This window comes from Protopterus annectens, chromosome 3.part0 (assembly GCF_019279795.1).
Source record: "Protopterus annectens isolate FY-2018-M chromosome 3.part0, PAN1.0, whole genome shotgun sequence".
Classification (NCBI taxonomy): domain Eukaryota; kingdom Metazoa; phylum Chordata; order Ceratodontiformes; family Protopteridae; genus Protopterus; species Protopterus annectens.
The window spans coordinates 1,153,542,824-1,153,558,686 of NC_056731.1; the positions used below are offsets into that span (position 1 = coordinate 1,153,542,824).

Consider the following 15,863-nt stretch of genomic DNA (forward strand, 5'->3'; position numbering starts at 1 on the left):
CTTGCTAATGAGAATTGATCGCATTATTCTTCCACTTATGCACTTTTGTGTAATGCTGTTATTTCTCTTTAAGGATTTCTAGTGCCGGATGGGACTCCTCCTGCTTCAGATGTAGTGGCTGGTGCTTTTATTTACTTATTTTTCTGCTGGCCTTTGTTGCCTTAGTGCCTCTTTGCTTCTGTTGGCGTTGCTGTCCTGACAAAGAAGCATCAGGAGAAAAGTGCTTTTTTTTTCATCTTTTCCTGTGTAGTGAGCCAGATTCTAAACAAAAAACTCCACCATAGACAGGTGAAAACAAACATGTGTAGCAGATACATAGCTTGGTTGTAAAATCTCTGTTTGTGCATATACAGTGCAGTGCAGTGTGTCTTTCGTGTGTGCAGTGTGTGCCTCAGTTTATTGACCTCATGATGATTTAGTATGACGCTCCTTTGCTTATTTGGCTAGATGGGGGGTGGGGGGAAGCACAGCATAAAGCACCCATGTGAATAGTCCTGTTCTGCTTAGACTCATAATGAAGTTGGTCTCCCAAGAAGTCATTTGAAAATAATTTATTTTTGTTTTTTCATGTGTAGGTTCTACAGTGCAAGTAAGTGTGTTTGTGGACTTGGTTATTACTTTATCAGATAGGCATTACATATTTATTTTGTCTAGATAAGTGAAATATTTCTGAATGTAATATTTATTTTAATTGTAATATCTACATGGAATATAGCTTTGATTGCATTTCAGGAAGATGAAGAAAGAGTTATTAGTTACTTGGATTCTGTTAGTTCTACTACTTCAGCTGTTCTCACTGGCATTGTTCTGGTGGAAAGACTCAATTTTCAGCATCAAAAAATGTAGTATCTTTTTATTTATTTACTTTTGTAGAATAGGGATGTCTGACTGATATAATGGACAATAGGAAGAGGATAAGGATACACCAACTAATCATCCACAGAAAAAAGAAGAACCAAGGTCCAGATCCACTCAAAAATGCTGTTTATTGAGCGCTTTCATCTCTCTAATGGAATTCTGTGGAGGTTTTCATTAGAGACGAAAGCACTCAATAAACAGTATTTTTGAGTGGATCTGGGCTTCAGTTCTTCATTTTTCTGTGGATTATTAGGAAGAGGATAAGAGAAGGCAAAACAGAAAGGGTATAATAGTATTAGCCAGTACATCACTGGTCACGCTGCAACAGAGACGCAAAAAAAAAAAAAACATATTGAAGCAGCATGTAGACAATGAAGTACACTTATGGTAATTTGGAGCAGCTACAGTTCCATTTGGTACTCTGGTGTTTAAGTGAATTTCAAATGGTTTAAGATGCAAAATTTGTTTTATGTGATTAGGGATAGTTCCACATTTTAGCTACAGAGTTGTAGTATATTGAATTACCATAATGGTTATATGATTTCCTTACAATTAAGAGATACCGTGTTTCAGATTGGCCACGTTGTGCAGCGGTTAGCATTGTCACCTCACAGCAAGAGGTTCTCCAATTCGATTCTCAGCTGGAGCACCTTCTATGTGGAGTTTGCATGTCCTCCCCATGGTCAAGTGACGTTTAAAGGCATGCAGGTAGGTGCGTGTGTGAATGGGTGTGCCTTCTTTGAAGGTTGGGCGTCGGGCTAGCAACTCAGCACCGTAAAAATCCACTGCCAATCATTAGTGGACCGGAGTTCTGCTGTGGTGACCCCTAATTGGGAAAAGCCAAAAGACTTATATAAGAGATACCGTGTTTCCAATCTCAGTAGTCTGGGTAGTTGTATTTTTGGATTATATTATTGATTAGAGGACATCCATCATGGGTGCTGAGCATTGGTGAACTATTTTGAGTTGAGAAAAGCAAGTTCATGATGGATGGTGTGTTGCCTAGTGATGTTATTATAGGCTTCCTGAAGATTCTTTAGGCAACTATTCTGAATTTTAGTTAGGACAGGGGATGCACAGTAGAGTGTTGGGAGCAGAAAGGAATGAGGTTTGATGGGTGGGGGCATAATAAATAAGATATGGTTTGGTTGTGTATAATAAACTGAGAATGTGGTTAAACTTGCCAACAGCAATAGTTTGTGTTGTTCAAATTTTAGATTGTGGTCAATAATAACTCCAAATAATTTGTTCTGTGTTACAGTTACAGTTTTGATTTGCATTTTATTAAGTGCCATGACTGTCATGTCTTTTACACTGATTCATGCATAAGGTGGACTGGTGTCAACTTTTTTTAGCTTTTCCTAGTAGCTGAGATTTAATTAACCATATTTCTAGAGATAGGAGCTTTGTTTTTTGTAGATGTAGTTGGTGTTAGATAGGTGCAAAATGTAATAAAGTGGAAATATCAGCATACTGGACAATGTGTCCATTATGTACTGAACAATGCATGTCATTTCTAGAAGGTTCAAAACACATCTCAAAGTATAAAGCATTTTGTGTCGACTTTTTTCATTATTTCTGTAAGTGTAGCTTGAAGAGAGGTTGAGTTAGTTAAAGGACTGTATTACACCTTGCTGTAGGTATGATTTTGACTTAACTGGTTTTGATAAGTTTGCCTTCAAATGTTTGGAGAATGAAGGGGATGCATGCTTTGGTGGTTTAGGGCAGCAAACAGCTCAGACCAGCATTTGAGGAGGAAACATCTACTGAAATTGTGTTGCGCTGGGGGGTACATTTGGTTGGTGGCATAGTACTTGGCAATGATGTAGTGTACTACATAGATGGCATTGATTTCAACCCAGGTTGGTACCTGACCAGCAGCCGATGTCCCTCTAGGTATAAATGGTGGTTTACAGAGTATGAACAAACCATCGTGTATATCAGGTCTTGTGGTACTGCGTATGGTGTGTTTGCAGACTGTAGTGTCAAAGTGGCTACTGGTCATTCTGAATGGAAATTGATCTGTTTTGGCTTTGACTAGAAAGGAGCTTCTTGTGCAGATGGTTTTGGCTGGCCTCCCCTTAGACTGATAGATCTGCTTGCTGCAAATCGTTTATGCTATTATTGTCAAGTGAACCTAAACCAAAGCAACAAACAGGTCCCAGCAGACAAAGAAGTCTGCAAAACAGATGTGGTGGTAGTGATATTTGGTGGTGGTAGTGATATTTGGTGGAAGTCAGCCTCTGTAAGACTGGTTACCTTGATGTTGTAAAGGGATTTGTCACATTGTATTGATGCTACTAAATTAAATTTAAGATGGGGTGTAGATATCTGTGGGACTAAGCCATTATTTTCGGGGTAGCATAACTGATTAGATAGGCAACCAAGAAGATGGGGACAGGGCAGCATCGATGGCTAGAGGGGCAGCAGTACTGGACATTAGAGTACAAATAGAAAAAAAATCTGGTTAGACTCCTACTACCATCTCTCAATGCAATTACTGATTACCTGAGCCTGCTTGTCTCATCTCATCTGCTCTGTCCCACCCACATCTCCCTACCTGACTACCTTCTTCTGCATACTGGTTTTATTCCATAGGCTTGAATATTTTACATCTGAGCCAATCAGAAACATCTTTGAAGCTAAATATACAGTAGCACAAAATCGCATTTTTCCTCTGTTTTAGTAAAGCCAGCCTTTCTGTGATAATAAAAGCCAGGGTGGTGTTTATACTCTGGAGCAGCAGTAGATCGATATAGGAGTTTCTGTTTTCTACCATTTTTTTTGCTTGAGATTATAACTTAGATATGTGATACATCTGTGTGTGTGTGTGTGTGTGTGTGTGTGTGTGTGTGTGTGTGTGTGTGTGTGTGTGTGTGTGTATGTATGCATACACAATGTTAAATGCCAACAAGTATGTGTGTGTATGCTACTTATGAGGTGATGACATTCTGTGATTCTTAATGACATTCTAGTAATGATTATGCCAGTCATTAGAGTTTCATAGTTACAAATTCAAACTTTCTTTTGTCCTGTTTGTTTTTTTTCAGGAGTTTGAGTTTGTGTGTATGTACGTGTTACATACGAGATGGACCTAGTGGCATCACGTGCTACTTATTTGCCAGATGGACCTGCTAATTTTTGGGAATGATTATGCCCATCTTTACAGCTTCATAGTTTACAATTCAAACATTGTTTTTACTTTTTCTTTTGTAAGAAAGGGTTTGAATACTTTCTGGTTAAGTGACTTGCTCAGGATCATGCAGTGAGGAAATGGAGGCTCAAAGAGTCAAACCATGAGCCCTTGACAACAGGAAGCAGCTAATTAAGAGAGTAAAGTCTTAATCCCTGCACTAACTGCCAGACCTTTGTTAATGTCTTCCCTTTATGATACATCAGTGAGGCTAAAGTCACTGAAGTTTACAGTCAGTCAAAAATGTCAGTCATTAGAGTTTTACAGTTTTTGTTCAAAAAATGCATGTTGGTTCAAAACTTGCTGTTTTGCTATTTTTAAGTGAATTTGAGTAGTCTGGCAAAGTAGTTACAATGTAAAGGAATAAATGTTTAGCTATGCTTGGCAGGCACTTGGGTGTTTAATGCACTGTGTTTGGGGTATAACAGTTTGTCTGGCACTTAGTACAGATGAGTGAGGCTATGAGCTGTTACTAAGCTGCTTTTTTAGTGCAGGGTTTGATTTCCATTGTCTTTTGCATGACTCTTCACCAAGTTACTTCACCAGACAATACTCCTGTGCTCCTGCTGAAAAGGGACACTTGTGTCCAGTGGGCTCTCCTAGGCTGTAGCAAATATGTTAAACATTTGTTTTTTGAATTCCTATACCTTTTACATAGCCACAAATTAGTATTTCACTATATGCTATTTGATTATGATCCCAGCAAGTCTCTTATAGTTTAATGGGTTGCCAAATGGATTTTCAATAAATGCAAGTTTCAAGGGAAAAGTTTGCTATTGTTAACGGTGAGTCTGTTTTCAGTGTGAGACTGATTTGTTTTGTTTAGCAAATGGTTTCAGTGTTTTTGCTGTAAAATCTGAGATAGAAGTTTTAAATTAAATCCAAATCTCTGTGATCTTTGTAAAGGTAAACAAGAAAATAGTATGATAGTATGCATGCCATGTTTGAACAGCATTTTGTGGTAATTGGGGAGATATAGCCAAGTAATGGAATACTGGTATGGCAGGGTGTCTCATTCTGTTACCCTGCCTAGGGTCCCATCTCACAATGATCCAGCTATGAATGTGTGTGTGTGCGTACATGGTTTCATGGAAAGGAAGTTACAAGATTTAAAATGGAGTCTGTCTAAACAACATAAAGTTATATGTGAACTGTAAAAGGAATATTTTTAGTTGCCATTCTTCTCCGTTAAATGTTCAGTGATGGAAGACATTTTTGCTTGTACCAGAGATGGCACTATTGTTTTTCAAAGAAACAGACTCAGTAATGGAAAATGTGGCAGTTTGCAACATTAGTACTGTGAGGGTTTCTCTTTAAAGCTAGATAGTGAATTATTCCTTCAGAGTTATTTTCTAAATGCTTAACAAATACAACCCTCAAATGTTGACTCAATCAGATTTTGTTTAATGTTAGCTATTAAAATGTTTACAGAATGTAGTTTGTTTCATTTTGATGATTCTGTCACTGAATCTTTAATGCATTTTTGTATACTTTCTTTCTCTGCTGGCTGTGTTAGGGTATAGTTTATTCCGCTTTGCTAGATTTTATTTTAAATTTTCAGAAAGGGTTATAAGCCAGATTGGGGATGATAAATAAAAATAAGGAAAACAAATGTAATTAATTTTGTCCCTGCACTAGGAACACTAGCTGTATAACATTGCACTATCTATAAATAAATTCCACTTAAGGGAGATCATGCAGTCAGTTGTCCAGGAACTTTTGGATGGATTTTAGTAAAGTTCCTCTTTACAATATATTTATGAATGTGAATAAAGCGGTGTACATGTGTGGGTGTGTGTGTCTGTCTAATTTGGTTAGAGTTAAGAATATGGGCAAGCCACAGTTGCCCAACAATATATTAAAGTTTGTTTGGGAGGTACTGGTGCAGGAATGAAACTAAAGCGTCAGTGTCCAGCAATTCCTCAGGCAATGAGAATTGTTTAAGGTGTGTGTGTGTGTGTGTGTGTGTGTGTGTGTGTGTGTGTGTGTACATGCGCGCGCAGTTAAGGGAGGTGGTTCAGTCCTCCTCCCTTAATAACAGTAGTAGCTTTTGTAAGACTTGTATGGGTGTGTGGAAACTTGCTGTCAATATGTTCAGATGTTTCTTTTTTATGTTGATGAACTTTCCTTTTTTTCCCTGACATTCGACATACAAGTGTTCCACAGGACCCTTTGTCATGGCTGTGCTGCATGTTTCAGAACTCAGCACTGGTGGAAGACCTTCAATGTATACATAAGTGGACCCTCCTCCCATAAGAAACCTCAGTGTCACAATCTCTCTCTCTGTCAGTCTGTCCTTAATGAATGTTGCTGTGGCAGAGTTCTTTCTTTCACCCACTTGTATCACTCTATGATGTACTCAAAGACCCTGCCCACCTACTTACAAATACATTGGTGCTCTCTATAACCTTAATGAGTGAGTGGGTGATGACCGAGGCACACTACTTCATATGATACCACATTAGATTTGTTGAAACAAAGGTCTTCTTTACTCTCCTGACAATTCTGCAGAGTCAATGCAGTTCTGCCCATGAAATGACAGTGAACAATCTGGATGGGTGGATTACTAGACCTCTGATCTCCTTGTCACCTCAGCTCTACCTCAGCACTAGACTTATCATTTATGATGCAGAATGTGCACTTGATTTGTAATGATAATAGCTAGCAAGGTCAGATTAATTATTTTTAAGCCTCCCAACTCAGTACTGGCAATCATAGTTTAGTAATACACAGACACTGGAAATGTAATGTGGCTCTAAGCCTCTATACCCCCTACTCTTATAGGTTCATAGGTTCAGTTGTCAAGCTAATGACCTACTTGACCTTTAAAAATGTGGTAAAATTATCCAGACCCCATGTTGATTGTTCCTACTTCCTATACACCTATCGATATTATTTTTGAAGGAAGTTGATGATTGACTTTTTCTGATTGTAAGAGAAAGTTTATTCCATAATCCTAGGAGATACAGAGTAAAGTAAATGTTACTTTTTCTATTAATGTTGTTAATCTTTAGTATTAGGTGGATGAATCTTATGCTTGGTCAGAGCAGTGAAGGTCAGTCATGCATTCAGATTTGCAATTTTAGTTCCAGGCATAGATTTTCACATAGTATTGTACCAGACAATGCATTACAGGTCAGGTAGAGACTATACATAACTAACTGTTAGAAAACAGAATATAATAACAGTTCCATAAGCTTTTCTGAATTTTTCAGTTTTCTGGCCCTATGATTCTCTGAGCAAGGAATTGTATATTTTGTCAAGTCTTTCAATGTAGCTTGTCTAAAAACTATAAAACACAGCATTACATTCAATAGTGTGTTGGACTGGCAAGGTATACAGTGGTACATTGATTTTCCTGGAGTGACAAGACATGGCTTTTAGAATTTGACATGTTACAGAACAGGGTTTTCTAGGTATGAATTCCCTTTAGAGATGAGTTATGGTCTATGCTTGTCTGACTCTGTTAGTATATGCCGGTCACAGTTTATACTGTTGTCTTATATTGCCTTTGGATCTTTAATGATGGTATTCTATTTTGTAGTTATCATTTATATTATTTTTTGCCATGTCTCATGTTGCTTCACTTAGTGGCGTTAACACAGAGGTCATTACTGTTTAACTAAATATGTATTTTTGTATACCATTTTAGAAAACTTTCACATATTTTCTTGAAGTAATTATGTTAATCAGTTTGTACTTATCATCACATTTAAGTAACTGCAGCCCACTTCCCATGACATGCTGCTTCCTGTTGCTTAATCATGTTTTATCCATTGGATTACTTATGGGTTGACATTTAGTGTCGAAAAAGTACTACTTTGCACTGTTAGGGCTGAGCAAACTTAATCCAAAAACACCACCAAAGTGTTGAATAATTAACATTGTTTTATTTTGAACAAAACCCACACCAATGTCATACAATCCCTTTAAGTAATTCGACATCAAACAAACAAGCAAACAAACAAACAAACAAAAAAAAAGTGTGCAACACGCACAGAGATAGCTTACTAAAAGGATACAAGACCTGAACAACATGTCTTACATGGACCGATGCCAAGTCCTGTCAATATACTCTGTTTCTTACAGACTGCTAAGAGGTGACCTATGTCTGGCATACAAGGTATCCTCTGACTCATCTGTTGTTACCATGAGGAACTTTTAGATGTATCGATTTCAGCATAAAACAACACTTGTAAACTATACTCATGATCATTTCCATCCTTTTTTCATATTTCAGCTTTTTTATGCATGATTTGTAACTGTGGTGGTGGTGCTGCGGTATCGTTGTCGCCTCACAGTTAGACGTTGCCTGTTCGATTCTCAGTTAGAACGTCTTCTGTGTGGCGACATGCATGAATGGGCATTCCTTCATTGAAGGTTGTGCATTAGGCCCAGCAAGCCAGCATGTCAAAATCTACTGCCAATCATTAGCAGACCGGAGTTCCACTGTGGCGACCCCTAACCGGGAAAAGCCGAAAGAAAGAAACAAACAAACATCTTACAGCAGGTGAGACCTTGCCTAAAATACACTCTCATGACATGCAATTGTTCTGGTAATTCTGCATTGTGCATTTGCTTGAAGTAGAGCAGGTAAGACCTTGGCTAAAATACACTAATCATGCCATGTTATTTTTCCTGGTGATTGTGCTTTGTGCATGTGTGTGTGTGTGGACAGGCTCTAGGCAGGAGACGTCACCTTATCTTTAGTCTATTTTCACAAAAATACCAGCTTCCAAATGCACCGGTACTCTCGTCGACTTTAATATAGTTTAAAATGTCAATCCAACATGGTGAAAAGTAACCACTTGCTCATAAAATAAAACTCTAAGCAGGACTAATCAAGTTAATGTTGTTATGCAAAGCGCTTTTCATCCGGATCCTATCCGGACTTCTTCAGACAAAAAGTACCACCATGTTTAACTGCTTTTAAATACTTGCACCTGTTTTCAAGAACCTATCAGGTTCAAACATTCCAATTAAAAAATTAAAACAATATTTACTTTCCCAACACTATCACATTTGAATAATTAGTTTAAAACCACATTCATTAAAATACTTTCGTATGAATCAAAAAATAGAATTTTCAGCAAATACAAAATTCAATCTATACTGTGTGTAATTAGTTCTTCCTACAATCTCAAAGCAGCCTCGTATATTGTCATTCCCTGCGGGTTGTGGTAGTGCTTAGTAAAGGCAAAAACGCAGCCTCAATGGGGACCTGACAATACCAGATGCATCCTAAATAGCTTGAAAATAAGCTATCAGGACAACTTGAGTCACTTTTCAACTATAGCCTCAAAACAGACTTTGTGCCATAAGAATGAAGGACTGTGATGGTTATCCTCCTTCACAAGGATGGACCATCAACCGACCCCAGAAGTTACAGACCCATTAGTCTGATTAACCAAGTATGCAAAGCCATGGAACAAATTTTCATGGAAATAATCACCTAAGACATAGGCAGCCTTCAGACACAGGACCCAAACCATATCAGCTTTGTCAAAGGAAAGTCATGCCTACTAACCTTGGCGGACTTCTTTGAGAAGGTTACCAAGACAATGGATGAGGGGCCATTCAATACAATACCACAATCAGGTATAGTTCACAAACTCACCAAACTGGGCATAAACCCCTCCTTGACTCTCTGGATTGCTAGCTAGCTCACAGATAGGATGTTGGAAGTCAGGATTGGTGAGACCATCTCTACTATAAGACTGGTCACCAGTGGGGTAATCTTGGGCTCCATGCTGGGACCACTCCTATTTGGCATCTATTTTTTGAGCTAAAGACTAATGTTAAGGGATTTAGGCTGACCAACTTAGCAGATGAATGCAAATTAGGAGCTATCATAGATTCCCCCCCATGACGCAAACATATTACAAGACTGTCTAACATACAAATGACTGGTGCCAAAGTCACAGATTAAAACTCAATACCAAGAAAATGCATTATAGTACCTTTTAGGAAAATGGCCACCCAAGCTAATTACTCCATCGATAAGATGAGTTGACCCAGTGATCAGGGATCTTGGAACGGTTCCACTTCATATCATCGAATTACCATTTCATCGAATTGCAAATCATCAAGACCAATTCGTCGAAAACTCATTTCATCCCAGACACTTTGTACTATGTTTATGCAGGGGGGAAACCCCCCTGCACCCCCATGTGGGAGACTCCACCCCCCCACACCCCCCGTAATTAAATATGCCAACTCCAAGGTCGCACTACAGTGGGGGTATATTTAATTACGGAGGGTGTGGGGAGCGGTGTCCCCCACATGGGGGGGTGCAGGGGGGCTTGCCCCCCTGCATAAATGTAGTAAAAGCATTGTGGAATGTTATTTGTAGTTGCTTCATAGTTTTCAATGATTTGAGATTCGATGAAATGAGTTTTTGATGAAATGAGTTTTCGACGATTTGGTCTTGATGATTTACAATTCGATGAAATGGTAATTCGATGATATGAAGTGAAACCCATGGAACATATATAGACAATAATCTAGCCTTTAACCAACATGTGGGCAAGATAGTAAGACAATCAGTCTATGCTGCTCAACTGATAAGTACGGGTATGGCATCCAGGTCCAAGGAAGTCACAGTGCCACATTATTCCGCCCTTATCACACCCATCATTGAGTATACTGCCCCCTTCGGCATGTACCTGACCAGACATTTGCAACAGCTGGAATGCCTACAAATGTTCTTTGCCAGGGTATGAACACATTATTCAGATTATTTTGTATGGATCACCTTAAAGCCCTGTCACTATACACAGTCACTATACACAGTCTCCTACAGATTACTGAGAGGCAATCTATGCCTGTCACACAAGGCATCCTCGGATCCAGCTCTGATGGAACAGCATCAGAACCACTAGATCTTAGGATTTAAATTTTGCTTGTGACATAAATAGGACATGTTGGTGAGGCAGATATGTGTCTCAGCGGATCCCCATGCTCTGGAACAAGCCCTGTATCCATGTGAAGCAGAGTTCATCCCTAACCCTATTTAAGCATAACCTTGACCAATGAATGGGAAACTGGACATTTACCAGTGATCTGTCCCCCATATCTCTGAAAGGCAGAGGCAGACAGCAACTATGCCCAAACTAGCATACTCCACCCACATAACCTTTAGAAACTTCCTAAATAACATGCCCCCTCCTAATAAATGCCCATGATACATAGGGACACAATTGGGTTGAGTTGCACAGCTAGCCTTATAAAGGCCCCGGTGGTTGTTAGACCAGTATATAACTCTGAACCTATAAATGCTCAAGCCACTGGATTGCCATCACAATAAAAAAAAGAGATAAAACTTTCCTCACATCCCATGATCAGTTCTCTGCTCCAGCTGCATGAAGTTTATAGCCTTTGAATAGAGATAAGCCATACTTTCATATTTCCCTTACAAGCCTACACCAGACTGACAAATATTTAATCATATAAAGGGACATAAGCAAACTACTTGTATCACATAAGATTTCTTTTAAAGTGAGTTCACATGTAGATGTGCAGCAGTCAAAATTTTTTGATCTTTTAGAGAATTTTACTTTCTAGATTGCTTAATAGAATGAATCACAAGCAGCACTTAAAAAAACAGCAAAGCATACGTAATGTTTCATTTCTAGATGTCTGCTATTCTTTCATTCTACTGACATGTAAACAGGAAACAAATGTCTCCAGGCTAAGCCTCTGTCACAGATAGAACGGTTTATAGTTGTTGTGGGGTTATTTAAAGAAAATGGACAAATATAGTTAGCATTATCATAATCATCATCATTTTCAAACCAATTCTTTTGGGAAGGATCACGGTTGTAGCAAGCTGATCAGGAAGCAGCTGACTTCCCTATCCCCAGCAGCTGTCTTGTGTTCTTTCTGTGGGGTTCCCTGCATTTCTATACAAATTAGGAGGTACAATCCGTCCAACACACCATTTGTCTGACCTGGGGCCTCCTCCCATTATGCTGTACTATTATACTACAAATGAAGAGGCCACCTTGACTGATGAATGCATTCATGTCTTGCAAATGTTTCCTATATTGTTACTGTATTGTTGCTAAGATATGTATTTGATTTGATATTTAGATATGTTAATGAAAGTGCACTGGTTAATACTGACAAACTTCAGGCTCAGCCTGGGTGAAGTACAAAACATTTCATAAACAAAAATAAAGAAATGCAAGCAGTAACAGAGTAGTTCAGGAATAATTACATAGAAAAAACTGTGTATGATACACTGAAGCAGAGTGCAATGTACAATCAAGCAGAGTGTAACCTATACATTAGTTTCTAAAGTAGGTCAAGCATCAGTGAATCTTGGGAGAGGAGGAGAGACTTGGTAAGGAGATAGGTTAGGTGACATGTCCTCTGTTGAACCAGGAGCATTTGGCTTGGATGAAGAAGTGCTTTTAGAGTTGCATTCTGAATTTAGAAGAAGTGGTGATTTCTTTAATGTCAGTGGGGAAAGCGTACCAAAGAGTAGGTGCCTGAGAGGAGAAAGCATGTGCAGGACTGTGGAGTTTGTTTTCACGAGTAATGGGAGTTGGTGTGGCTTGTGAGAAGTGTCGCAGACTGTATGAGCAGTTTATTTTTGAAGTCTACTTTGCAGGGACTGTTTTTTTTTTCATATTTTTAATGATCTTCATGGGATTAAGATAACATTATATTTTTGAATTTAAATACAGCACTACTCCCATTTCCTAAGTGCAATAATGACCAAGTTGGAAAGCATATTACAAAGTAATGGACTCCTCAGGGGCACAGCAGCACTCTGCTGACTAGTTAGACTCTTAAGTGGTTGATTATTTAACGTGTATGTATGTATGTGTATATATATATATATATATATATATATATATATATATATATATATACACACACACACACACACACACACACACACACACACACACACACACACACACACACACACACACACACACACACACACAGGGTTTCCCCCCTCTGTCTCTTTCTCCTTTTCTTCTTTTATGTTTTATCTTTTTTGCATCTCTTAGTATATACACAGTGATATAAGACGCACTGCATAATGTGTGTACCTTGTAGAAGTGCGTAGGCAAGAGCATTTAAGGCAATGTTCCTTTCTGCAGCCAGATATGTATATAAAGAACTAGTATCTATGCTAAACCTAAAGAACATGTCAGAACTGAAAGCATTTCCTTTTTCTTGGGGGGATTGTTATATGATTAAAGGAAGTTTTTGCCAAGACTGCCAACTGTGTTAGCTCCGTTACTCATGCTGCTGTATGATGTCATGAAGTTGTATTGGGATCAAGCTCAGGAAAAGTTTTTTTAAGCTTCAGTGCCATGAAGTACTAGGAGAATCCGATTGTAACAAAAGTGGTTTTCCCATCTGATGCATTTCTGTACACATTGGCATAGTACATATATGTGAAATATCAGCTGGATCAGATAAACCTGTTGGCATCACTAAAATGTTTATGTCTAGAGCCCTGACAGTATCCCAAAAATATTTATGGGTAGACAAAGAAGGTCTTGCACTGATTCCAGGAAATCTAACACCAGACTGGCAAATGCAATAGAAAAAAAAAATAAAGTACCAATAATAATATTAATTCTTTAAAGTTAGACAGCTCTTCAGGTACTTGAGTAACAGAAATGTTGTTTAAAAAGACAATGCTTGCTTATCCCATTCTGAAATTGCTGCAAGCATCCCATAGGGCTCAGTGCAGAGCACATTGCCACTTTTTTTTAAATTTTATTTAGCAATGCATGGCATCACTGCATAGATAACTGTAGTAGTAATAGATGATACAACACTATTTCCAAGAACAAGACATCAGCAGTGGTCAGCATATTTTACAAGGTGGCTTTGCTCATACTAAAGACTCCAGTTACCCATCCGCAATCTCCTGCTGAAACTAAGTACAGCTAAAAATGAATTTTTTTGGAAAAAATCAGACTGATTAACAACTGTCCAACCTATAAATCAAAATAAGCAATAGCTATAATATAGAACCAGTTGAATTCTAAAACTATATCAGAATCATTCTTGATAAAGAATTAAAATCTGACTGCAATAAATCATCCTCAGTGATTTAATATTAAAAAAGACAACAACTGGAATAGCTCTACACAGTTATAGCTATTTCCCATCCACTGAGTCTAGGATGACTAAATCTCTATCCATACGTCTACCAAAATGCATCTTTTCTCTACACAAATTCTTCTACTAGCTTGACAGAAAACTAGAGTCTGTATATCATCATGCATCAAGGTTTGTGCCTCACGGCTCACATGGCCACCATTGTACGTTATTAAAAATAATAACACAAATCGGTGTGTAAAAGAGTGGCAAACGAACACAAATAACTTCCAATAACCACTCCTTGAGCCAATGTCCTACGACCACCAAAATAAACACTTTTATTCACACCACATAAAGTAATCCACTGTACATAAAAATGAATGAATAGTCCAATAATCCACAATACAGGTCATGTATTGTGGATTATTGGACTATTCATTCGTTTTTATGTACAGTGGATTACTTTATGTGGTGTGAATAAAAGTGCTTACTTTGGTGGTCGTAGGACATTGGCTCAAGGAGTGGTTATTGGACGTTATTAAAAATAATTTGCTTGCTTTAACTAGAAAACAGGCTGAAATTTATACAGCTCCTTTATGGGAATGGATTGCCATATGCTGTATTCTAGAATAATCTACAATAAGCTATTAAATCATCTAAATATGGAGCACAAGAAGAAGCAAAAATAGCCATGTATATGGCCTCTCAGGAAGTTACCTTCTTAACAGCAGAAGTCCATCCCCGATGCTGAGAATGTACAATTTAAAACAGGTTTACTGGTTGCCAGATCAATGAGCACGCATGAGAGGAGTCAAACAATCAATATGCTGTCCACATCAAATGCTAATTAATACCTACACACCATTCAAGTCATATCCCAAGGGCCAGTTCCTACTTAGTTTCACTCATTTGAAGTGACTCTTCTGATTTTGTTTTTACATGTCCCATATGCAGGTCATTCTGGTAGCCTAGTTATATATAATCGCTGCCTGCTACTATTCATCATTTCCTGAGCACCATGTCATATTTATTAGACATAAGTAGTCACTTATACAGTAGCTTTATTTCTTATCATATACTATTTATGGTACAGTCTTCCAATTTTAAGGCCACATGTTTTTACTTTCACAAATGTCATTATTAAGTATGCAGTTTTAACTATTTTATCATATGCCAATAATGCCTTATTTATTTTATGTTGCTCATAATGTAAACTATATTTGCTTTCTCCTACATAGTTGAACACATCTGTTTTAGAGCCTTAGTTTATCAGTGCTTACATTTTGCTTCTGTTGGAATTATTGGCTATAGTTTTCATGTGTTTTGATAATTTACTAATCTTTGCAACATTTGCATGTGAAGACTGGACCTATTCTCCATAGACACTACTGAAATTAGTGTCTGCCCACCAGATACCCATATCAACAAGGCATAAATATTTAAATCTGTCAGGTAATTAAGCCCATTTATGAATTTTTGCCATCCTTCAAGATCAGTCTGGCAACAAGATCCTGTGATTTAGCTTTAATATTAATAGTCTTACCAACTAAATAATATAGAATAACCTGATTATATCTGTCGTTTTGTCATCTGCCCTTTTCAAAGAATAAAAGAAGTTCTCCAACCAGCCTTCTGTGGCACATTCGGGTTTACTATATGCCTCTCATTTTACTACATCAGAATATATTTGAAATTTAATTAGATATACATACACCAGGTATTTCACTTTTCAGGATCA

General features: G+C 37.9%; 1 protein-coding gene across 1 annotated transcript in view; it reads right to left on the reverse strand.

Annotated features, from left to right (window-relative positions):
- Positions 1 to 15,863, reverse strand: part of NECAB1 (N-terminal EF-hand calcium binding protein 1) — a 2,535,085-nt gene that overhangs the window by 509,494 nt on the left and 2,009,728 nt on the right. The gene's annotated exons all lie outside the window — the stretch shown is intronic.